Below are 23,533 nucleotides of genomic sequence, written 5' to 3'. Positions count from 1 at the left end.
CAACAGATGAATAGGAGGACATCAACAGATGCTCAAATGATCACCGCTGCAAGTAACATTTGCTATACGGGTTATATTTTACCAAAGATACAATAGATGGCCAGCTTCCAAAGCTTCAGAGCACCTTCCATGTGCCCAAAGTGTCAAGCAGCCTGAGCTCTGTCCCTTGAAAGGAAAAGACTAGGAACAACAAAAAAAAGTAAATAAATTTCCACACTTTGGCATAAAACACACACCAAAAAGCAAGGGGAATAAACGGAGAAAACAGGTACTGCAGCAGTGATCATTCAAACATCTGATCACATGTAAACAGAAAACTGGAAATAAACTGCAATATCTTCTAAACCATATTTTCAAACTGTTTTCCATATAGTCTTTCTTCCTGCAACTGTATGCACACATTGTTCTTCATTTTCATTCAAATTATACTCATGCTCTTTTTTAATATGTACACGTGAAGCCTCCCTGGGCCTCTGCTGAAAAAGGGTTCTCTTATGGCTCAGTCACATTTTTCCCAATAAACAACAAAAACGGATGAATAAATGCAGCACAAAAAATCCTCCAAGGTGGTAAACTCTGGGGGGGGGAGATTATGCTATGGAGTTCAAATGCAAAATATAACATGCACCAGTCAGACAAGGAAACTGGCAACATCACCATATCAATGGCTAACTCACTGAGGCAGAATCTCAAGTCTAGTGTGGATCCAAAATGATGTGTAACAAGACTACCCAAGTAAATCTGAACTCCTCGATAATACAAAATAATTATTTTACATATACCAATGACTCCTCATCAACCTGAGAGCAGCCCCACATGATCCCCACTCTCCCTATAAGACCCCTCAACGTTTTACTGATAATGACAAGATCAGCAGAGGACGACAACCTACAAAGAATAAGACAGCTGTGAATAAACAACAATAACAGTTCACGAGTGTCAGATGACACCAGTGGAAGGTAAGATGATACACAGTCAGCCAGTCATCAGCTGGAAATAAAAAAAAAAAAAAAAAAAAAACAAACACAGGAGGGAGGGATGGTAAGTTAGCACTTCCATTACAATGGTAATATGAAACCAAGAATACAGGTATAGATAAAGATATGTGGGCCTCCAAAATGGAGAACGAAATAGCATGGTTCAGTCACTCTTGACAACAAACTTTATAATGCACCACAAACATGAAGATGGACACAGTCTCTCTGTTTCTTCCTCAAAAGGATGCAGAGAACTGTCTAGGATTCATAGGACGATATTAGGCTATTGGCCCAGAGACCCTTATAAGACTAGGCAAGAATTTCACCCACGTTCCCACAAAGTCAGCACCTGTTTCCCCTGTCCAGCAGGGACACTGGTGGGATCTCAGGGGGGTGTATTTTCTGTTTCCCATCCAGTCGTCCTGGTTCCTCTTAGAGAGCGCTAGTGAGGTACTCTGCTTGATATGGACAGGGAGTCTATTTCACAGATGGGGGAGAGTCTTTGGGACACAAATATATCCCATCAAGTTCTATGAATGTCATAGACCAGGTTGAGGTCTTGTGTGTGGGCTGGGTGAGTAGAGTTTGACTTATGGACATGCAGTAACTTTATCAAGGCTGGGTTTGAGATGGCCCTGTATGCCAGACACAGGTCACCTCTCAGCAGTCTGTACAAGTAGAGAGACCGGGCTTTTAGCCTATCTGTACAGGATTGGTGTTTGAGACCCTGGATTTTCCTGGTCAGGAACCTCTGTAGTCTCTCCAGCTGTTGCATGTGCTTGGCACTGTATGGATTATGGGTCTGATAAGGGAGGAGTACAGGGATGTTATGATCGCATTGCTCCTGGATGAAATACCCTTACTTATGAGGTGGGCCACGTAGAAAGCCTTCCATGCAACATAGCAACCTGACTTTTGATCACCACGTCGCCTATCAACCTGGGTGCTTGCATCAGTCACAACTGACTGTGTGCTTAATATGTTGTTATTAATGTGATAATTAGTGAGGACGCCATTTTCCACAAAGGGGATAATGATGCATTTCTTGGTATTCAGTTTGAAGCTATGCTTCTGGCACCAATCATTAGTTTGGATAAGGCCCTCTTGGATGATGTTCACATTACTAGGGGAATTTAAGACAGCTCACAGCTTGCAGTCATCTGCAAACTTTGTCAGCCACAGACCACTGTTTTTGGCTTGCACCTCAGAAAAGAATTACGGGTCTACTACTAGATGTGACTTCCCCTATTTTACTGAGTGGGTTCCATCAGTGAAGCCAGTTAGCTACCCATCTGGTAACATGCAGGTAGATACCTAGCTGGGAGAGTTTATCTATTATGCCCAAGTTGGGAATAGTGTAGAAGGCGTTGGGTAGGTCAATGTAGGCGGTGTGCACAGTCTTCCCCTCGCTCATAGCTTTGGTGACGGTTTCAAAGTAGTCAACCAAATTTAACAGCCATGGTCGCCCTTTGATAAAACCAAACTGTGTGGGTCAAACATTTGGAGGTTGCCAATGCCTTTGTTTATAAGGTTCATGATAATGCGTTCCACGGCACTGAAGATCAGGCTAGTTAGGTTGATGGGCATATAATTGCCTGGGTCGGTGGACACTCCACCTTTGTGTACAAGGATGACAGTGGCTGTCCTCCATTCTTTATTTGCCTTTTAGCCTCCTGGAAAGTTTTCACAATATCCAGGAGCAGGGCAGAATCTTCATCAAAATCAAGCCTCAACATAGTCAGAAAATGGGCATATACACATTTTCTGAAAATTAGCTAAATGGCTTCTTTACATCTATATGAAAAAAAATGATACAACAGATGGCCAAGCTTTCACACTAACTACAAGAAGGGCACCCACACTGCTCAGTGGGAAAGAAACAAAAAGTAACAAGTGTTGCCAATGTAATATTCATAAATGGCCTGAAGTCCTTGGACAATTTTCTGGCCTAAACAAACATCAATGCTTGTTAGCATTTTCTAGTAGCAGTGATGGGTGGTGATGTTCTAGAAAGAAAAAGCAACAGTTGGCTGTTAACTCTAAAACACTTTAGCACTGCTTGGAAAACATAATTTTTTTACCAACAGATGTACAATGACAGCTTAAAATTCCAAAAATCATCAACCTTTTTCTAGAAGGGATCATGAGGTTGAGTTAACTGTTGCCATCTCTCTCGATTCAATGCTAAACACCTGCCTTCTTCAACACACGTGCCTGACTGTCACAGATGATATCTCAAACAATCCAACCATCTCTTCGCTGGACACCCTCATTTCCTCTTAACTTCTGTCCGTTACAAATCTTTTTCACCAGATTGCCTTCTGCTTCTCTGCACGTGCAAAAAACACCATAATCTGTTCTCTTTGATCTTTTCTGAAATTGGAGATACTTTGGCTTCTGATCTTATAACCAGATTTCTTTGCCTGTCCCACAGGTGCATCCTACTACCCTTCTCAGACACTTAATTTCCATCAGCTCTAGCTTTCTTATCTGCTCTAACTTTACTGCCCAGGTTTCTGTACCACAGAGTAGTACTGGCCGCAACACAGTTTTGTACACTTTACTTTTCGGCTATGATCAAGATGTTATGTTTCTTGAGAAGAGACAACTGTAACTACAAAAAGTCTAAAATTTTTAAAGTGCACACTATGCCCAAGCAGCACATTATCGTCTTCATTAATCTTTGGGTTAGATTTTTAATCCTCAACGTACCTGTATCGGGGATCATTAATGATCATCTTCATCGCTTGTTCCCATGTAGCGTTAGATGGCACACGCTGCAAATGGTGGCATAAAGAAGTGAGATAAAACAGTATGAACATTAAACACATAGCAGAAACCTAATTTCTAATGTTTGTAACTGTACCTATACACTAAAAAAAAAAAAATCAGCAAAACAACACACTCAGATGCAATGTAAACTGCTACCATGAACTGTAGTGTTCAAACATATGGTGTATGATATACCCATATCATAAAACAAATTGAGGTGCATGCAGAAATACACACATTCACTAATGCAACACGTGCATTAACACTTACTGCTGCTTTCAGATGAATGATTAGCAGCAGCACCGTTTCTAATAATCAATTGTCAAACTAAATGAAAACTACGTAAAGCATCTATATCAAATAACGCTTCACAAATTATATCAGGAAATCCTTCAAAATAAATCTTCACCGGCTAAACAAACTACAGCTGTGTAGGAAAGTGAAGTCGTGTAAGTAAACTCACCGTAAGAGCAGATGTTCAAATGATCACTGCTGCAACAGCCTTAGTTATATGGGTTATATAGTGCAAAGTATACAACAGCTGACCAGGTTCCAAAGCTTCAGGGCACCTTTCAAGTGATCAAACTTTCTGGCAGCTTGAGAAGACTAAAAGACAAGTTTAAGCACCAAGCCCTTCAGAGCTTTCCTGCCAACAGAGAGAGGGAAGCTAAATTCTGTTTTTTGGGTTTTTTTTTTTTTTTTTTTTTTTAATGTCAGGGTATAAATATTTATTTTTTGTTGTTCCTAGCATAACAGAATACAACCCATACAGCTGAAGCTACTGCATCCGTGATCAATATGATTAACATCTTACCTTCTGCCACAGGATCTCACTTCCAGAACTTTTCACCCTTCACCCAGTTAGCCAGGCAGACAGATGCCCACTCACTAGGAAGTCAGAATGTCTACAGTATAAAAGGAACAGCCACATGCACTATTTTTGTTCTTTCTTGCCTATAAAGTAGCAGGGGTCCGGCAGAAGCCACAGCACTGGCCACCCAGGTGGCAGATGTCACCAGGACTGATATCAACCCCATGAAACTTCAAAGTTACCTTCTCCAAACACTAAACAAAAGTCTAAAGAGGAGTAGGGATACACTGAAGATTTAGACGACAGTGAAGGTGAGAACAGTGAGTGAATGGATACTTGTCCCAACGTCAGGATGCTATCTGATAAAGGAATGGAGAAAAGAGATATTACTGCAGTAATGAATATCCTTGAACATGTACAATTATGATAGGAGGGGTGTACACTGTTCTAGTCTGCACCTCTCATTCCAAGGCTTCTGCATACTAGTTAAAGCCACCTCCCGCCAGAGCTTTTTAGGGCAACGTCTAGTCGACGGGCATTTAAATACATATTAATCCTGAACCTTGATCAAATTAAGATGGCTCTTCTCTAAACAGCAGCAGTGACATCATTCCCTCTATACCAAGGTTTTGCACTTTTCATGTCTTTAAACCCAAAGGCAACGGTCATGGAATCTCCACAGTTGTCAAGGAAAGTACAGTTTTGTACCTACCATAAATGTAGATGTTTGAGGGCTATTACAGCTGCAGTAGTTACATATGGGTTTTCAGCCGGCAGGCGGTCCCTCGGTCGGCCGAATTCCAAAGTCTTGGTCCGGCGTCGGTTGTTGTCGCGTACTCTTCTGACGTCAGGAAGGCTAGAGTATAAAAGACACAGCCGACGCCATCTTCTTCAGTCTTTCTTGCCCCAGATGTCAGGTGCCCCCAAAAGGAAGGCAATACATAAATTAGTGTAATACACAAAAGTAAGCAAATAAAACATAGCAGGATAACCCAGTCAGCAGGTATGAATAGTTATTCAAACCCCAAGGTGTTACCAAGAGGGGAAGGAGGGTGGAAACCTGTACTGCAGCTGTAATAGCCCTCGAACATCTACATTTATGGTAGGTACAAAACTGTACTATGTTCATCGTGCATTACAGCTGCAGTAGTTACATATGGGTAGAATCCCAAAGCTATGTCTAGGGTGGTAGGTACTATACGGAACTGGGTTGAGCTAGAATGCCCTGCAAAACTGCAGTGGCAAAGCCTGCTCTGGTTCTGGAGTATAAAGGCAGATGGTAATGTTTTGTGAAGGTATGTACAGAACTCCAAGTGGCTGCCTCCAAGATATCTTTAGTAGGCACTCCTCTGAGGAAGGCTGTAGAGGTGGCTGTGGCCCTAGTGGAGTGTGATCTGATACCAGTAGGCACGAGCTTTCCATGATAGGAATAACAAAAGCGTATGCAGTGACCAATCCACTTGGAAATGGTCTGTTTAGTTATAGGTTTCCCTTGACCCCCCACAGCATAGGAAACTAAGAGTTGATCTGATTTTCTGAATGGCTTGGTTCTGTCCAAGTAGTAACGTAGCTGCCTATGGATATCTAAAGAATGAAGCAGCCTCTCCCCTTTGTTTTGAGGATTGGAGTAGAATGTAGGAAGGTGAATGGTCTGGTTTAGGGCTACCCTAGATACTACTTTAGGCATAAAAGAAGGGTTAGTACGCAGGGAAACCCTGTCCTGATGGAATATGAGGAATGGCTGCACCGCCATGAGAGCCTGTAACTCAGATACCCTACGAGCTGAAGTGATGGCCAGGAGAAAAGCTGTTTTCCAGGATAAATATTGTAATTCTGCTGAAGCAGCTGGTTCAAAGGGAGGCAATGTCAATTTTTCCAGTACATAGTTAAGGTCCCAAGCTGGTACTGGTTGTTTCCTTGGAGGCCTTATGTTCTTAGCCCCTCTGAGGAACTGTCGTAGTAGTGGGTGTGAGAATAAAGGAGGGTCCATATTGAATTCTGCAGATATTGCTGAGGCATGTATCTTGATTGAGGAAAAGGAAAGCCCCTTGCTCAAAAGATCAGTCAGGTACTGTAAAATCTGAGGCAGGTTTAATTTTCTAGGATCCTGTCCTCGCTTCTTCATTCCAACAGCAAAACCGCTTCCATTTTGCGGAGTAAGCTTTTCTTGTAGATGGTCTTCTAGCCTCCAAAATGACATCCTGCACTTCTTTGGAGAGTAGTGCCTGATGTGAAGTTAAGGAATTTTCCATGCAGCTAGACTGAGAGTTTTCAGCTGACTGTGAAGAGTTTTGAAGTTGTTCTCGTCAGCAGCAGTAGAGGTGTTAGAGGCAGGGGCCACGGAGGAGTGTGTGTTAGGCTCCTCAATAGTGGATACCAATGTTGTCTCGGCCAATCTGGAGCAATCAGTATCATCCTTGGCTTGTCTGTTCTTGCTTTCAAAAGCACCTTGGGCAGCAGAAGTAGTGGTGGGAATGCATAAACTGACCGTGTTTGTCCATGTGAATGAGAGGGCGTCCACTTTCCAAGCCCTTGGGTGTGAGGTCCTTGAGCAAAACTTTTTTAATTGATGATTTTTGTGGGAGGCAAATAGGTCTATGTCTGGCCTTCCCCACGCTTGAACAATCTGCATGAATACCTGTGGTTGTAGTTTCCATTCGTGAGGGTCTGTCATATGTCTGCTCAGAGTGTCTGCCAGTGTGTATTCCATTCCTGGTAGATACTGAGCCTGGAGTTCTATTTGTCTTTCCAGAGCTAGATTCCAAAGAGTCATGGTTAATCTGCACAAGGGGTATGAATGGGTCCCTCCTTGTTTGTTTATGTACCACATTACTGTGGTGTTGTCTGTTCTTATGAGCAGTTGTCCTGGATGCAGGAATTCTCTGAACGCTGAAATTGCATTTATTACTGCCAGCATTTCTTTTTGATTGATGTGAAGGTGCTTTTCTGTTTTGTGCCATCTGCCCTGAATGCACCTGTCCTTCATATGCGCCCCCCAGGCGTAATCTGAGGCGTCTGTGGTTATGACTTGTGTAGCTTGAGGCTTGCAGAATGGGAGGCCTTTGTTTACTTGGCATGCTTGGGACCACCATATGAATTCCTTTTGTAGACAGGGAATTATTGGAATCTCCACTTCTAAGCTGTGACTGTGTTGAGACCATAGATTTTTTAGGTACCATTGAAGTTTCCTCATGTGCAGCTTTGCACATGGGATTAGAAGAATGCAAGATGCCATGAATCCCAGAGCCTGCAGGATTTTCCTTGCAGTAAGCCTGGTACTTTTGCAAATATTTTGAAATAATGAGATAGTTGCCCTTGTTTTTCTGTCGTTAGGTAAGCCCTCTGGGTGTTTGTGTCCAAGTTGGCACCCAGGAAGGTAATTTTCTGAGAGGGTGTTAGTTTTGATTTCTCCTTGTTGATGGTGTATCCCAGAGAAAGCAGTAAGCGTGTCACATATGCCAGATGTTTGAGAAGTAAGAGTTTGCTGTCCGCTTGGATCAGGCAGTCGGCTAGATAAGGGTAAATTTGTATCCCTTGAAGTCTGCAGTATGCAATCACTGATGCCAGGCACTTGGTGAATACTCTGGGCAGTAGATAAGCCAAAGGGCAATGCAGAGAATTGATAGTGATTTGAACCTGCAAGAAATCTGAGGTATCTTCTGCAACTTTGTCTGATTGGGACATGCAGGTATGCCTCCTTGAGGTCCAAAGTTACCAGCCAAAACCCTTGCCCAGCATGGGAAGGAGTTGCTGTAATGTGAGCATCTTGAATTTTGGCACTAGAAGAAATGTGTTGAGAATGGATAAGTCCAGAATGGGTCTCCAGTCGCTCCCTTTTCTTGGCACCAGAAAAGCCTTGAATAAAAACCTTGTGCTTGTTGGTGCGTAGGTACCTTTTGTATAGCCCTCATATTTAGGAGCTTTGATTTGTAGTTGTGCCTCTACCCTTTGATTTTGTGGTAGGTTTGGCATGCCTCTCATTTTGGAAGAGTGTGGAAATGAAATTTGTAGCCTCTGTTTATTATGTCCAGAATCCATTTGTCTGTTGTGACAATATGCCAATTGTTTGCAAATAGTGCCAGTTTTCCTCCCAAAGGTGCTGCCAGTTGAATTCTGCTTGGCATGGAAATGAGGGAGTCATTGAGTCTGCTTTCTGTACTGCTGTGCACTGTCGTCACCACTTCTTGGAGTTGGTGATTGCCATTGTCTGCCTCTGTAGGATCCTTGGGGTTGCCCTCTGCCCCTTCCACGTCTGTATCTGCCCCTTTGGGCTTTATCATTGGTTGGAAAGGACCAGTTTTTTGATGGCCAATTCCTGCTGAACCTTGGTGGCTGAACCTGTAAGAAAGCTTTGACAGTTTGCATAGATTTTGCCTTTTCTTCCATTTTACGTAAAATATCCTCAGCATTACCACCAAAAAGAACATCCTTATGTAACGGTGCATCCAGAATTTTTGCTTTCACCTGATCTGGAAGACTTTGTTCCCTTAGCCATGCATGTCTGCGAATGACTGCTCCAGTGGCGGCTGATCTGCTGGAGGCTTCAAGTGCATCATAACCACATTATAAGGTGTGCTTGCCCACTTGCTCAGCACTATGCATCATATCCTGTAACTCTTTTAAAATCAGGTTGTTCAGGTTGTGACATTTTGTTTTAATTGTGATAACAGAAATTGCTGATATCTAATCATATGGAACTGGCAGTTTAAGGCTCTCATGGCAAGGGTGGCGAGGTAAACCTTCTTACCCCACCTTTCTAGTGATCTAGATTCCCTTTCCGTAGGTAGTGGATTTTTGGCCGTGGAAGCCTTAATTCCTTTAGGGCCTTGAGAAATAGTTTCAGGGTCTGCATTATGGCCTTTATACAGGAACTGATGAGAATTAGGAACTCTGTAATACCTATCCGGCTTAACAGGTGCAGGAGGCAGAGAATCAGGATTTAAACAGGCCTCCGAGTATACATCATCCAAAACCTCCAAAACAGGAGGAATAGCCAAAGGTCTATGCTGAGGTAACCAGAGGAATTCCCTAAGTCTTTTCTTGGAGTCTGAAAAGTCTTGGCCTTCCCAATGGAAGTGCTCTCTCAAGGTGTAAAGTTTCCCCAAATGAAAAATCCTCAGGGGGGGATACAGAGGGAATGGACTGCTCTGCATCCGAATCCTCAAAAGGTGAATAAGATTGTTCTTCAGCATCAGAATGTTCTGATAAAATGGATTCTTGGTCAGAAGGAGGAGAATCCTCCTCTACTCTGGGTCTCTTGTCCGGAGGGGCCTGTGAGCCTCTGATAAGAGTGATCAGGTCTTCAGCCATTTTAAGCATGTGCTTCTTAGGCGTGGGCCCAGGTCTTGGGCCTTGTGTGGCAGGCCTAGAAAGTTGCTTGGCTGATTTGGCTTTTGTAAAGGCCTTGATGGAGAATGAAGATGAAGGCCTAAAAACACCATGGGTGGATGTAGATCTATCCACATTAGTGGGTTCGACATGAACCGGGGCTTCGGTAGTAGTTTGGGATAGGACCGAAGAACCAGCGGTCTCAGGTACAGAAGACCCAGCTAAAGTAGTGTCGCCGGTAGTCAGGGACTGCAAAGGCGTCTCACTGAGAACCGCCCACGTGGAGCTTGTTTGCGTGAGTCAGTGGAGACCGCGTAGTTCTCGACTGCCGGTCCTTTTCTTTGCGTTTTCTGGACATAGCGGTAGTCGGAGTATCCGGCGACATTTTATAATTAAACGCTTTGCGAAATAGTGTTGGGCGAACTCCGCCCGGCGGCTTGATAGTGCGTTTATTGAAGGTAGCACAAAATCGGCAGCCCGAGACGTCGTGGTCTGGGCCCAAACAAGGTATGCAAAGGGAATGGAAATCCTTATGCGGTATTTGCTTCCCACAAGAAATACAATTATTAACTTTTTCTGACATCGGTCTGAGGCAAGAAAAGATTCCCCAACGGGGTACTTAGCTTTAATGAAGACTTCGGTTCCAAAATTTTTCATAATTCAGGAGCTGGCCGACCGGCACTTGCAAACTGCTTCTGCTTCGGGCACCGCGCGGCAAAAAAGACTGGAGAAGATGGCGTCGGCTGTGTCTTTTATACTCTAGCCTTCCTGACGTCAGAAGAGTACGCGACAACAACCGACGCCGGACCAAGACTTTGGAATTCGGCCGACCGAGGGACCGCCTGCCGGCTGAAAACCCATATGTAACTACTGCAGCTGTAATGCACGATGAGCATCATATTACCTCCAGACAAATCCTTAGGAATCAACATGCTGAAGTCATTCAACTGTAGATTATACTAGACAGGATTAATTATCTATGAATAGTTTGTTATAGAAGATATTATTGGCCCCTGATGACCACGGATGATTCTTCAATGTTCTAAATGATAATCCTGTTAGCACAAGCTCTATTATTTTAGGTGACTAACTGCCCTTCAAAAAACAAAGACGCCTCTGCTGCTAATGTAGGATATACCAAAAAATTCCTACACTTAAAAAAAAAACTCCCTTGAGCAGTTGAAAAACATAGCTACTAGAGGACACAGCATACTTCTTTAACACCTTTACTACATTATCACCTAAGACATAGGCAACCATACATTTGTTTAAAACAAACTACCATATTAACATGTCCCTAGTTACAAATATGCATCACGTATCTATCATTAATTCAACATTACACAAATTCCTTTATTCCTGCCTTCCTTTAAATCTCACTCCTCCTACAAAACATTATTTTGCATGCATTGTTCCCACAATTTCCTTTTTTTTTTCTTTGTAGCTTGCTCCTGCCTTTTATAAAGGTCCCACTTACAGATCTTTTATCTTTGTTACAGTATTCAATATTTTTCAAATACAGTTGGTTTAGACTTTGATTTCCTTTTTCCAGTAACTGCATTTTTGGCAGCCACCAGAACTAAACTTAGCAAGGCCTAACTATGGTCCAGGCAATTCACATATTTTATCAAAACTCAAAATCATTTCCTTAGTCACACATTTGTTCACTCAATATTTCTGACAAGAGTACTCCACAGGGAATTTTTGAAGTCTGCCAACTCATTACACTTCCAAAACATACATTCACAGTAACCTCTTTCTCCTAAATACTTCATTTTAGCATCTCTACATAAATATGGGTATTGCTAGACCAATTCATGAGCAAGTACATAGTTTACAGCTATAACCTTAGTTTTTCAAGATGCTCTACACCACTCGGATATCCTTTCCTGGTTTCATCAGGTACAAAAAAGCCAACTCTTCTTGATTACCATAACTATTATATCCTTAAATTTCTGCATTCTGGCTCCAAACATAAAGCAAATGTCAATGGAAAAAGAGAACACCAATGCCTGGTTCCTCTGTTCAGACAATTTGTCAGAGAGGAACCCTCCCACTTCGATTTTTGCCCCTGATCCCTTATATATCCTCCTATTTAACCGTACTACTGTATCAGGAAATGCAAATGCTTTCAGTGCTCTAACTCAGGATCCCACCTTACTCGGTTGAATGTTTTTTCTGCAGCAAGACCCAACAATGACAGCAATATTGTCTTAGAATAATGACCCAGAGGGAAACAGTGTATTAAAGTTGTCAAATGTTTTCCTCCCTTGTACAAAACCACACTGATCCATATCTATCACTTTTGTCAACATTTTGTGCAAATCCTTTAATTAAAAAACAGGCACTTTATAATCATGACATAAAACTGAAACAGGCCTGTAAGAAACTGGGTCTGATGGATCTTTGCCATCTTTAGGTATTACAGCCATTAAAGCTTTCTTCCAGGATGTTGGTGCTCCTCTCCTTTAAAAAAAAAATTGAACAAAATCTTCCAAATCTTTATCACCTTTTTCTCTCCTAGTTCCCACAAGAAAACCATCTATTCCTGGAGACTTTCCTGTACATTGATTGTATCTCACCATTTTTATCTCATCTCCTACCCTAACTGTTGGAGTCTGGTCTACCCCTTTAACCTTGGCGTATTTAAATCTTCCATAAATAGTTTCACTTCTACTCTTACTTGATTTCCACACTTGTCTGCTTTACACAGTTTTTATAAAACTGTCAAAATATAGATTAGTTGTGTAAAATCTTACCATAATCATAGATGTCCTTCTCTTCCATGCTGCAGGATTCTCACTTGTGGGATCCTCCACCTCAGGCGACCTGAACATCTGGCACCTATGGTAAAGCTTAAGCCTGGTTGCTGTCAGATGCATGGGACGTTACATACAGGGCCATAAACGTGACGTCCGCACACACAGACCTCAGAACATACTGCCCAGCCAAACAATAGTCTAAGGAAAAGAAAAGGATGCCATCCAGAAAGGGAAAGGGTCCTCTATGGGGGTAGGAGGGAGGGAGTGAACACTGCAACATGGAAGAGAAGGACATCTATGGTTATGGTAAGATTTTACACAACTAATCTATGTCCTTCTGTTCACATGTTGCAGTATATTCTCACTTGTAGGAGAGTACCACAGCTCAAGCAGGAGAAAGGGTGGAGGAAGAGGTAGCAATCTCCAGGAAACTGTAGAGAATGGCTCTTGAGATGCTGAAAATTTATAATGCTTGGTGAAGGTATGTACAGAGGACCGTGTGGCTGCCTGTAGAATAGTGGCCATGTCCAAGCCTTTCAGAAAGGCCTCTGTAGAGGCCACTGTGCTAGTAGAGTGTGCTTTAACAGAGTGGGGTAACTGTCTACCATGGAAAGAGTAACAGAAGGTAATAGTTTTGCATATGCAGGAGAATATTGTCTGTTTGGATACGGCTTTCCCAGGGCTCTGGGGTGAAAAGATACCAAGAGCTAAATGGACTTTCTAATGGCTTTAGTCTTGTGCAGGCAAAACTTCAGTTCCTGTGAACACCAAGGGAAAGGAAGCACTATCTCACGGTCATTCTGTGGTGAAAGGCAAAAGGTGGGTAAATAGATAAATTGGTTAAGGGACAGTTCATTGACCATTCTGGGTATGAAGGAAGGATTGGTATGCAGGGTTACCCTGTCTTTGTGGAAGATGGTGTAGGGTGGAGTGGCCATAAATGCTTGCAGCTCAGAGACTCTCCTAGCTGAAGTAAGGGCTACTAACAAGACAGTATTCCAAATGCACATCTTTAAGGTGGCAGAGGCTGCCGGTTCAAAGGGGGCAGTGGTAAGTTTCTCCAGTACGAAGTTCAGGTCCCATGGAGGAGGGATAGGTTTCCTTGGTGGTCTGACATGGAGAACCCCCTTAAGAAAAAGTTTCACCTCCAATCTCAATAACAGAACAAAAAGATGAGGTCTGGAACACCACACTGTATAAAAACATTTTTTGCATTTAATCTCGATAATAGGGATGGATCAATAGGTAAGCAGGTGGATATGGCTGACAAATGGACTTTCACTGAGAGTATGAAAGTTCTGATTTTAGGAGCTCACATGTATAGGCTAGGACTAGAGGAACATCTGCTTGGAAGGGGTCTAGTTGCCTTTGAAGACATCAACTGGAGAACCTTTTCCATTTGGATACAGAGGATCTGGTAGTGGGTTTCCTGGCCTCCTGCAGGACAGATAGGATGTCCTCAGAATAGAAATGTCTGAAAGGGATCAGAAGCTTATCACCCATAGGGTTAGGCTGAGGGTTTTCAGATGAGGATGAATGAGAGATCCCTTCTGCTGCGTGAGCAGATCCACTGTGTGAGACAACTTGTGGTGATTACTCTTGGCAAGAGATAGAAGAGAGAACCAATGATGCCTTGGCCAGTTGGGGTTCACCAGCAAGATTTTTGGTTTATCCTTCTGAATTTTAGCAGGACCTTCTGAATGAGCGGGAAGGGGAGGAACATAAAGGAACAGCCCCTTCCAAGAAACTGAAGAGGCATCCACTTTCCAAGTTAGTGTGGAAGAAAGTCTGCAGCAGAATAGCTGCAGTTGTCTGTTCAGAGGGGAGGCAAACAGATCTACCTGTGGGGTGCCTCATCGCTGGACAATGTCTAAGAAAATATCTTTGTGCAACATCCATTCTTGACATTGAGAGAATAATCTGCTGAGGGCATCTGCCTGATGACTGCCCTGAGATGGGATGTAGACCGCCTGCAGTATGACATTGTACTGGGTGGCCAATTCCATTGCCTGTATCTGCAAAAGTGCAGGAATTGCAGTGGCTTGGTGGGTTGAAGAGGAAGACTTGGGTTCTGGCTGATTTGTTGGACACAGTGCTCATAATATCGAACATACCGGGCCTTGAACTTCTTATTGTGGGGGGCTGTGCCCTCCAGCTAAATATATATTCCAACTCCGAGATCGCACTACAATGAGGAAAGGGCAAATATCCCATTCTTCACTGCACCGCAATCTCAGAAAAGGCACTTCGAGGTCTGGTACGTTTGATATGAGCATTCGCAATTTGTGCAATTCGCTCATATGATAGAGACCCTTTAGGTCTAGGGTGGCTAGCCAAGCATCCTTGGCCGTAGCAGCGGCTGGAGGGTGAGCATTTTGACTTTTGGGATCACCAGCAAGGTGTTTATAATGGAGAGATCATGGATGGGGCACCAGGTACCCTTTTTCCTGGGTACCAGAAAAAGTGTGGAGTAGAAACCTTGGCATTTCTGTTCTGCAGGAATGTGCTCTACTACCCTCATGTAGAACAGGGAAAGGAATTGCTTTTGCGCCTCTGCCCACTGGTTTTAAGGTAGATCCAGAAACCCTTTTGGAATTGGAAGGGCGTGGAAAGAAAATCTGTATCCCTGGGACATTATGTTGAGAACCCAGCGATCATTGGTAATGGTGGCCCAGGTGTTTGCATGAAAGGAGAGCTTTCCTCCCAGGGGTAAGTGGAGGTGGGCAGAGGGAGGGAGTGGGGGAGGAGAGTCGGTGTGAGTTCTTACCATAAGGGGGTGACTTAGAACTCCCTGGTTTTGAAGTGGAGAGAGTCCACTGCTTAGATCTCTACATTCCCTGTGGCTGCTGTCTGTGGGGTCTGGCTCCCCGTGGTCTAGGCTGAGCTGATCTGGTGGGAGCAGGAAAGGACCAGTGCTTGGAGGGATAATGCCTGCTGAACCTGGATGGCTGGACCTGTAAGAAATCCTTAACTGTCTGCACAGATTTTGCTTTTTCTTCCATCCTTTTTAAGACCTCTTCTGTCTTAGTGCCAAATAAGTTGTCTTTGTGCAAGGGGGCATCCAAAAATTTAGATTTAACATGGTCTGGCAAGGGCTGTTCCTTAAGCCATGCATGCCTTCTGAGGACAGAACCGGTGAATGCTGCCCTACAAGAAGCTTCTAGAGAATCAAAAACATAGTGCAAGGTGTGTTTAGTTACTTGACTTGCAGAATGCATTAACTCTTGTAACTCTTTAGATTCTGCACAAGCAGGAAAGAAGACTTTTTTTGTTTGAGGAGTTCCAGTGTATGTTGCTGAAATTTCAGCATATGGAACTGACAATTTAGTGCTCCGATACCAAGAGTAGCTGAGGTATATACTTTTTTTACCCCATCAGTCTAGTGCTCGGGAATCCCTATCTGAGGGGGTGGGACTCTTAGCAGAGGTTGCTTTAATTACTTTAGGCCCTTGAGAAATTACCTCAGGGTCAGTAATAGGATTTTTAAAAAGAAACTAGTGTGAGTCAGGGACTCTAATACCTGTCTGTGTTTCTGGGTGCAGGAGGGAGGGTGTCAGGAGTCAAGCTGGATTACAGGAAAACATCCTCCACAACATCCAGGACTAGGTGGGGATGGCCAGGGGGAGGTCTGTGCTGCGGAAGATCTAAAAATTCCATGAGTCTCTTAGACTGAGAGTAATCCTGACTTTCCCACTGGAAATGCTCCCTTAAGGCATGAAGGTTTTCCCCAAAGGAAAAATCCTCTGGGGGAGGGGCTGAAGGAATGGAATCAGGGGCTGAAGGAATGGAATCCTCTGCATCAGAATCCTGATAAGCAGAGAGGGGTTGCATGTCTTCATACTCAGATGCATCAGAGTCATCGGACTCCTGTTCAGACAAAACTACAGGGGACAGATCTCTTTTTCTTTTGGAAGGGGTAGCTTGGCTTTCCCTGATTAGCATGATAAGGCCTTTCGCCATTTTAAGCATTTGAGACTGAGGCAAGGAAGGAGGTGCCCGTGACTGGATCGTCGGTTTCTTCGGTGCGGTTCGTAACCTGGGCCTAAGAAACTCGGTAGTTTTCGAAAGAACGGTAGTCACGTAAGAAGTCGGTTTGTGTCGAGAATCTGTAGTGCAAAGGCCTTCCTCGGAAGCCGGTGCCTGCTCGGCGGCTCCAGACCCATCCAAGGTAGAGACGACCACAGGATCCTTAGTCAAAGAAGAGTTTTGCGGCATACTGGACTCTGAAAGGGTCTCGGTAGCAGCCTGCGAATCCACAGAAGCGAGCATCAGGGGCTGCAAAAGCGCCTCACTGAGGACAAGAGAACTGACGACTAGCTTAACAGGAGAGTAGTCGGTAGGTTTGGACCTGTGCAGTCTCTGTCTGTCTTTATCTAAGTTTTTTCAGAAGATCTGTTGTCGGATGGCTTACAAAGCCATATCGGAATTAGAGGACTGTAAGCGAAAATATCTAGCTACAGTAAGGGCCCGACGACGTATAGTTCTGGCATTGAACAAAGCACAGAAGCGACAGCTGGGGACGTTGTGTTCTGGGTCTAAGCAAGTGACGCAGTAAGAATGAAAGTCTTGGCGTGATATTTGCTTTTCACAGGTGAGACAATTGTGATTTCTGACATCGGTTAGTGCAAAAAAAAAAAAAAGATCCCCAAACGGGGTACTTAGCTTCAGAAGACTTCAGCTTCAATTCGGAAGATAAAACTCAGGTAGCAGCCGACCGGCACTTGTGCGAACTGCTTCTGCTTTCGGCAAGAAAGAATGATGTAATGGCATCGGTTGTCTTACTTTATACTACCGACGTCAGTCCTGGAGCGACAGCAACCAACGCAGAAATACTAAGCCTCTGGTATTTGGGCCAGCCGAGGGCTACCCTGGATAACCCATGACTGCAACAGTGAAACACGAAGAAAGTACAGTTTTGTACCTACCATAAATGTAGATGTTCGAGTGCTAATACAGCTGCAGTAATCACAGATGGGTTTTCAGCCGTCAGGCGGTCCCTCGGTCGGCCGAATTCCAAAGTCTTGGTCCGGCGTCGGTTGTCGTCGCATACTCTTCTGACGTCAGGAAGGCCAGAGTATATAAGACACAGCCGACGCCATGTTCTTCAGTCTTTCTTGCCCCAGATGTCAGGTGCCCCCAAAAGAAAGGCAATACATAAATAAAGCGTATCCACAAATGCAAGCAAATAAAACATAGCAGGATAACCCAGTCAGGAGGTATGAAGAGGATGTTAGGCCCCATGCCCTTACCAAGAGGGGAAGGAGGGAGGGAAACCTGTACTGCAGCTGTATTAGCACTCGAACATCTACATTTATGGTAGGTACAAAACTGTACTATGTTCATCGCGCATACAGCTGCAGTAATCACAGATGGGTAGAGTCCCAAAGCTATGCATAGGGTGGTAGGTACTATGAGGAACTGGGTTGAGCCAGAATGCCCTGCAAAACAGCAGTGGCAAAGCCTGCTCTTGTTCTGGAATATAAGGGCAGGTGGTAGTGTTTTGTGAAGGTATGTACAGAACTCCAAGTGGCTGCCTCCAAAATATCCTTAGTAGGCACACCTCTGAGGAAGGCTGTAGAGGTGGCTGTGGTCCTGGTGGAGTGAGATCTGATACCAGAAGGGACAGGTTTCCCATGATAGGAGTAACAAAATCGTATGCAGTGGCCAATCCACTTGGAAATGGTCTGTTTGGTAACTGGATTCCCTTGAGCCCCTACGGCATAGGACACAAAAAGTTGTTCTGATTTCCTGGAGGACTTTGTTCTGTCCATATAGTAACGTAACTGCCTATGGATGTCTAAAGAGTGAAGCAGCCTTTCCCCTTTGTTTTGAGGGTTAGGGTAGAAAGTAGGTAGGTGTATGGCTTGGTTTAAGGCTACCCTGGATACCACTTTTGGCATAAAAGATGGATTAGTACGAAGGGAAACCCTATCCTGATGGAAGATGAGGAAGGGCTGCACTGCCATGAGGGCCTGTAGTTCAGAAACCCTACGAGCTGAAGTGATGGCCAGAAGGAAAGCTGTTTTCCAGGACAAATATTGCAGATCTGTTGAGGCAGCAGGTTCAAAGGGAGGCAATGTTAATTTTTCTAGTATGTAATTAAGGTCCCAGGCTGGTATTGGTTGCTTCCTTGGAGGTCTTATATTCTTAGCCCTTCTGAGGAACTGCCGTAAGAGTGGGTGAGAGAATAAAGGAGGATCCGTGTTGAATTCTGCAGAAATGGCTGAGGCGTGTATTTTAATGGAAGAAAATGAAAGTCCACTGTTCAGCAGTTCAGCTAAGTACTGTAAAACCTGAGGCAAGTTCAATTTTCTAGGGTCCTGTCCTCTTTTCTCATTCCAACAGCAAAACCGCTTCCATTTTGCGGAGTAAGCTTTTCTAGTAGATGGTCTTCTGGCCTCTAAGATGACATCCTGCACCTCCTTGGAGAGTAGGGTCTGTTGTGGTGTTAAGGAATTTTCCATGCAGCGAGGTTGAGTGTTTTCAGCTGACTGAAGGGTTTTGTAGCAGTTCTGAGTCAGCAGAAGAGGTATTAGAGGCAGGGACCAGGGAGGAGTTTGTGTTAGGCTCCTCAGGAGTGGATACCAGTGTTGCCTTGGCCAGTCTGGAGCAATCAGTATCATCCTCGGTTTGTCTGTTCTTGCTTTCAAAAGCACCTTGGGCAGAAGAGGCAGAGGTGGGAATGCATAAACTGTCCATGTTGTCCAACTGAATGAAAGGGCGTCCACTTTCCAGGCCTTTGGATGGAAGGTCCCTGAGCAAAACTTTTTCAATTGATGGTTCCTGTGGGAGGCAAAAAGATCTATGTCTGGCCTCCCCCACGCTTGAATTATCTCCGTAAACACCTGCGGATGTAGCTTCCATTCGTGTGGATCTGTCATATTCCTGCTCAGAGTGTCTGCCAGTGTGTTTTCCAGTCCTGGCAAGTACTGTGCCTGAAGTTCGATTTGTCTTTCTAGAGCCAAGTTCCAAAGAGTCATGGCTAGTCTGCACAAGGAGTATGAGTGTGTTCCTCCTTGTTTGTTTATGTACCACATTACTGTGGTGTTGTCTGTTCTTATCAGTAATTGTCCTGGATGCAGGAAGTCCTTGAAAGCTGTAATTGCATGTATTACTGCTAGCATTTCTTTTTGATTGATGTGAAGGTGCTTTTCCTTTTGGGACCATCTGCCCTGAATGCACCTGTCCTTCATGTGCCCCATGCGTAATCTGAGGCGTCTGTGGTTATGACTTGTTTTGCTTGAGGCTTGCAGAAAGGAAGGCCTGTGTTTACTTGACATGCTTGGGCCCACCATAGAAATTCCTTTTGTAGACATGGAATTATTGGTATAATCGCTTCAAGCTGTGACTGTGTTGAGACCATAGATTTTTTAGGTACCATTGAAGTTTCCTCATATGCAGCTTTGCACATGGGATTAGAAGAATGCAAGATGCTATGAATCCCAGAGCCTGCAGGATTTTCCTTGCAGTAAGTCTGGTACTTTGCTAGTGTTTTGAAGTACTGAGATAATTGCCCTTGTTTTTCTGGCGTAAGGTATGCCATCTGGGTGTTTGTGTCCAAGCTGGCACCCAGGAAGGTTATTTTCTGAGATGGTGTTAGCCTTGATTTCTCCTTGTTGATGGTGTATCCCAGAGAAAGCAGTAACCGTGTCACATATGCCAGATGTTCCAGTAGTATGTGTTTGCTGTCCGCTTGGATCAGGCAGTCGTCAGATAAGGGTAAATTTGTATCCCTTGAAGTCTGCAATAGGCAATCACTGATGCCAGGCACTTTGTGAATACTCTGGGCGCAGTAGATAAGCCAAAGGGCAATGCAGAGAACTGATAGTGGATTGAACCTGCAAGAAATCTGAGGTATCTTCTGCAGCTTTGTCTGATTGGGACATGCAGGTATGCCTCCTTGAGGTCCAATGTTACCAGCCAAAACTCCTTGCCCAGCATGGGAAGAAGTTGTAATGTGAGCATCTTGAATTTTGGAACGAGTAGAAATGTGTTTAGGATGGATAAGTCCAGAATGGGTCTCCAGTCGGTTCCTTTTCTTGGTACCAGGAAGAGCCTTGAATAAAAACCTTGACCTTGTTGGTGCGTAGGTACCTTTTGTATAGCTCTCATGTTTAGGAGCTTTGAAATTTGTAGTTGTGCCTCTACCCTTTGATTTTGTGGTAGGTTTGGCATGCCTCTCATTTTCGGAAGAGTGTGGAATTGAAATTTGTAGCCTCTGTTTATAATGTCCAGTATCCATTTGTCTGTTGTGACAATATGCCAATTGCTTGCAAATAATGCTAGTTTCCCTCCCAAAGGTGCTGCCAGCTGAGATTTGCTTGGCATGGAAATGAGGGAGTCATTAGGTTTTGCTTCCTGTATTGTTGTGCACTGTCTTCACCACCTCTTGGTGCTGGAGATTGCCATTGTCTGCCTCTATATGATCCTTGTGATTGCCCTCTGCCCCTTGTGCGTCTGTATCTACCTCTTTGGGGCTTGTCAGTGGCTGGAAAGGACCAGTTTTTTGAAGGCCAATTCCTGCTAAATCGTGGTGGCTGGACCTGTAAGAAAGCTTTGACAGTTTGCATAGATTTGGCTTTTCTTTACATTTTTCGTAGTATATCCTCAGCATTAGTACCAAAAAGTACATCCTTTTGTAAAGGAGCATCAAGAAGTTTAGCTTTCACATGATCAGGTAAATTTTGTTCCCTAAGCCAGGCATGTCTGCGAATGACTGATCCTGTAGCAGCCGCTCTACTGGAAGCCTCTAGGGCATCATAACCACATTGTAAGGTGTGTTTACCCACTTGTTCCGCACTATGCATCATATCCTGTAACTCTTTTAATATGAAACTGGCAGTTTAAGGCCCTCATGGCTAGGGTGGCCGAGGTATATACCTTCTTACCCCACCTTTCTAGAGATCTAGATTCCCTTTCTGCAGGAAGTGGATTCTTGGCAGTGGAGGCCTTTAATCCCTTAAGGCCTTGTGAAATGGTTTCAGGGTCAGCATTATGGCCTTTGTAGAGAAATTGGTGAGAACTGGGTACTCTGTAATATCTATCAGGCTTTACTGGTGCAGGAGGCAGAGAATCAGGGTTAAGACAAGCCTCCGAAAATACATCATCCAGTACCTCCAAAACAGGGGGTATAGCCAGAGGTCTGTGCTGAGGTAACCAAAGAAATTCCCTAAGTCTTTTCTTGGAATCTGAAAAGTCTTGACCTTCCCAATGGAAATGTTCCCTCAAGGTGTGCAAGGTTTCCCCAAAAGAAAAATCCTCAGGGGGGGATGCAGAAGGAATGGACTGTTCTGCATCCGAATCCTCAAAAGGAGAGTAAGAGTGTTCCTCTGCATCAGAATGTTCTGATAAAATGGATCCCTGATCAGAAGAGGGAGATTCTTCCTCCACTCTGGGTCTCTTGTCAGGAGGGGACTGAGAACCTCTGATAAGAGTTATTAGGTCCTCAGCCATTTTAAGCATCTGTTTCTTAGGCATGGGTCCAGGAGATGGGCCCTGAGCAGCAGGCCTAGTGTGAGGCCTGGCTGCTTTGGATTTAGTAAAGGCCTTAATAGAAAAAGAAGATGAAGGCCTAAATACACCATGGGTGGAGGTGGATCTGTCCACATTAGTAGGCTCGACATAAGCCGGGGCTTCGGTTGTAGTCTGGGAAAGGGCCGATGACCCAGCGGTCTCAGGTACAGAAGACACCGCCAAAGGAGTGTCGTCGGTAGTCAGGGACTGCAAAGGCGTCTCGCTGAGAACAGGACCACGTGGAGCCTGTTTCGGCATGGTGTCGGTGGAGACCGCGGACCTCACGTGTCCGTCCTTTTCCTTGCGTTTTTTGGATAAAAAGGTAGTCGGAGTGTCCGACGACATTTTATAGTCAAAAGCTTTACCAAAAAAGTGTTGGGCGAACTCCGCCCGACGCTTGATAGTAAGTTTATTGAAGGTAGCGGCAAAGCGACAGCCCGAGACGTCGTGGTCTGGGCCCAAACAAGGTATGCAAAGGGAATGGAAATCCTTATGCGGTATTTGCTTCCCACAAGAAATACAATTATTAACTTTTTCTGACATCGGTCTGAGGCAAGAAAAGTTTCAACGGGTACTTAGCTTTAGTGAAGACTTCGGTTCCAAATATTTTCGTAATTCAGGAGCCACGACCGGCACTTGCGAACTGCTTCTGCTTCGGGCACCCGCCGCGGCAAAAGACTGAAGAACATGGCGCCGGCTGTGTCTTATATACTCTGGCCTTCCTGACGTCAGAAGAGTATGACGACAACGCACGGCGGACCAAGACTTTGGAATTCGGCCGACCGAGGGACCGCCTGACGGCTGAAAACCCATCTGTGATTACTGCAGCTGTATGCACGATGAACATCATGTTCATAGGTTCATAGGTAGGTACTAGGCTATTGGCCCTAAGGCCTATACACACCTAGCCAAAAGGTACCCTGGCTTTTGCCACCTAAGAAAATTATTTTCCTGTGCCCCTGTCGAGCAGAGCCACAGAAGTGATCCCCGGGGTAAATTACCCATCTCCCATTCAATCATCAAGATTTTTCTTGAAGAGCTACTAAAGAGCTTTGTTTGATATAGATAGGTAGTTTGCTCCACAGTATGGGAAGTCTCTGGGACAGGAATCTATCCCTCCAGCATGTTCTGTTTATTGTGGTGGGATTGGGATTTCTTTAAGTGCAGCATGTCCAACAGCTCTGGGTTTGACATTTTGTATGTTACGCAGAGATCGCCTATGAGTAGGTGATATGCGACAGAATAAGTCTGGGTTTTTTTGAGGCGGTCTGCATAGGGCATCTGTTTGAGGCCAGTAATCCTCTTTGTGAGGTATTTCTGCGGCCTTTCCAGTTGTTGTAGATGTCTTGTGAGGTACATACCAAAAGGGG

This window comes from Protopterus annectens, chromosome 6.part0 (genome assembly GCF_019279795.1).
Source record: "Protopterus annectens isolate FY-2018-M chromosome 6.part0, PAN1.0, whole genome shotgun sequence".
In the NCBI taxonomy this organism is placed as follows: Eukaryota; Metazoa; Chordata; order Ceratodontiformes; family Protopteridae; genus Protopterus; species Protopterus annectens.
Note: the sequence above shows the minus strand (reverse complement) of the source record.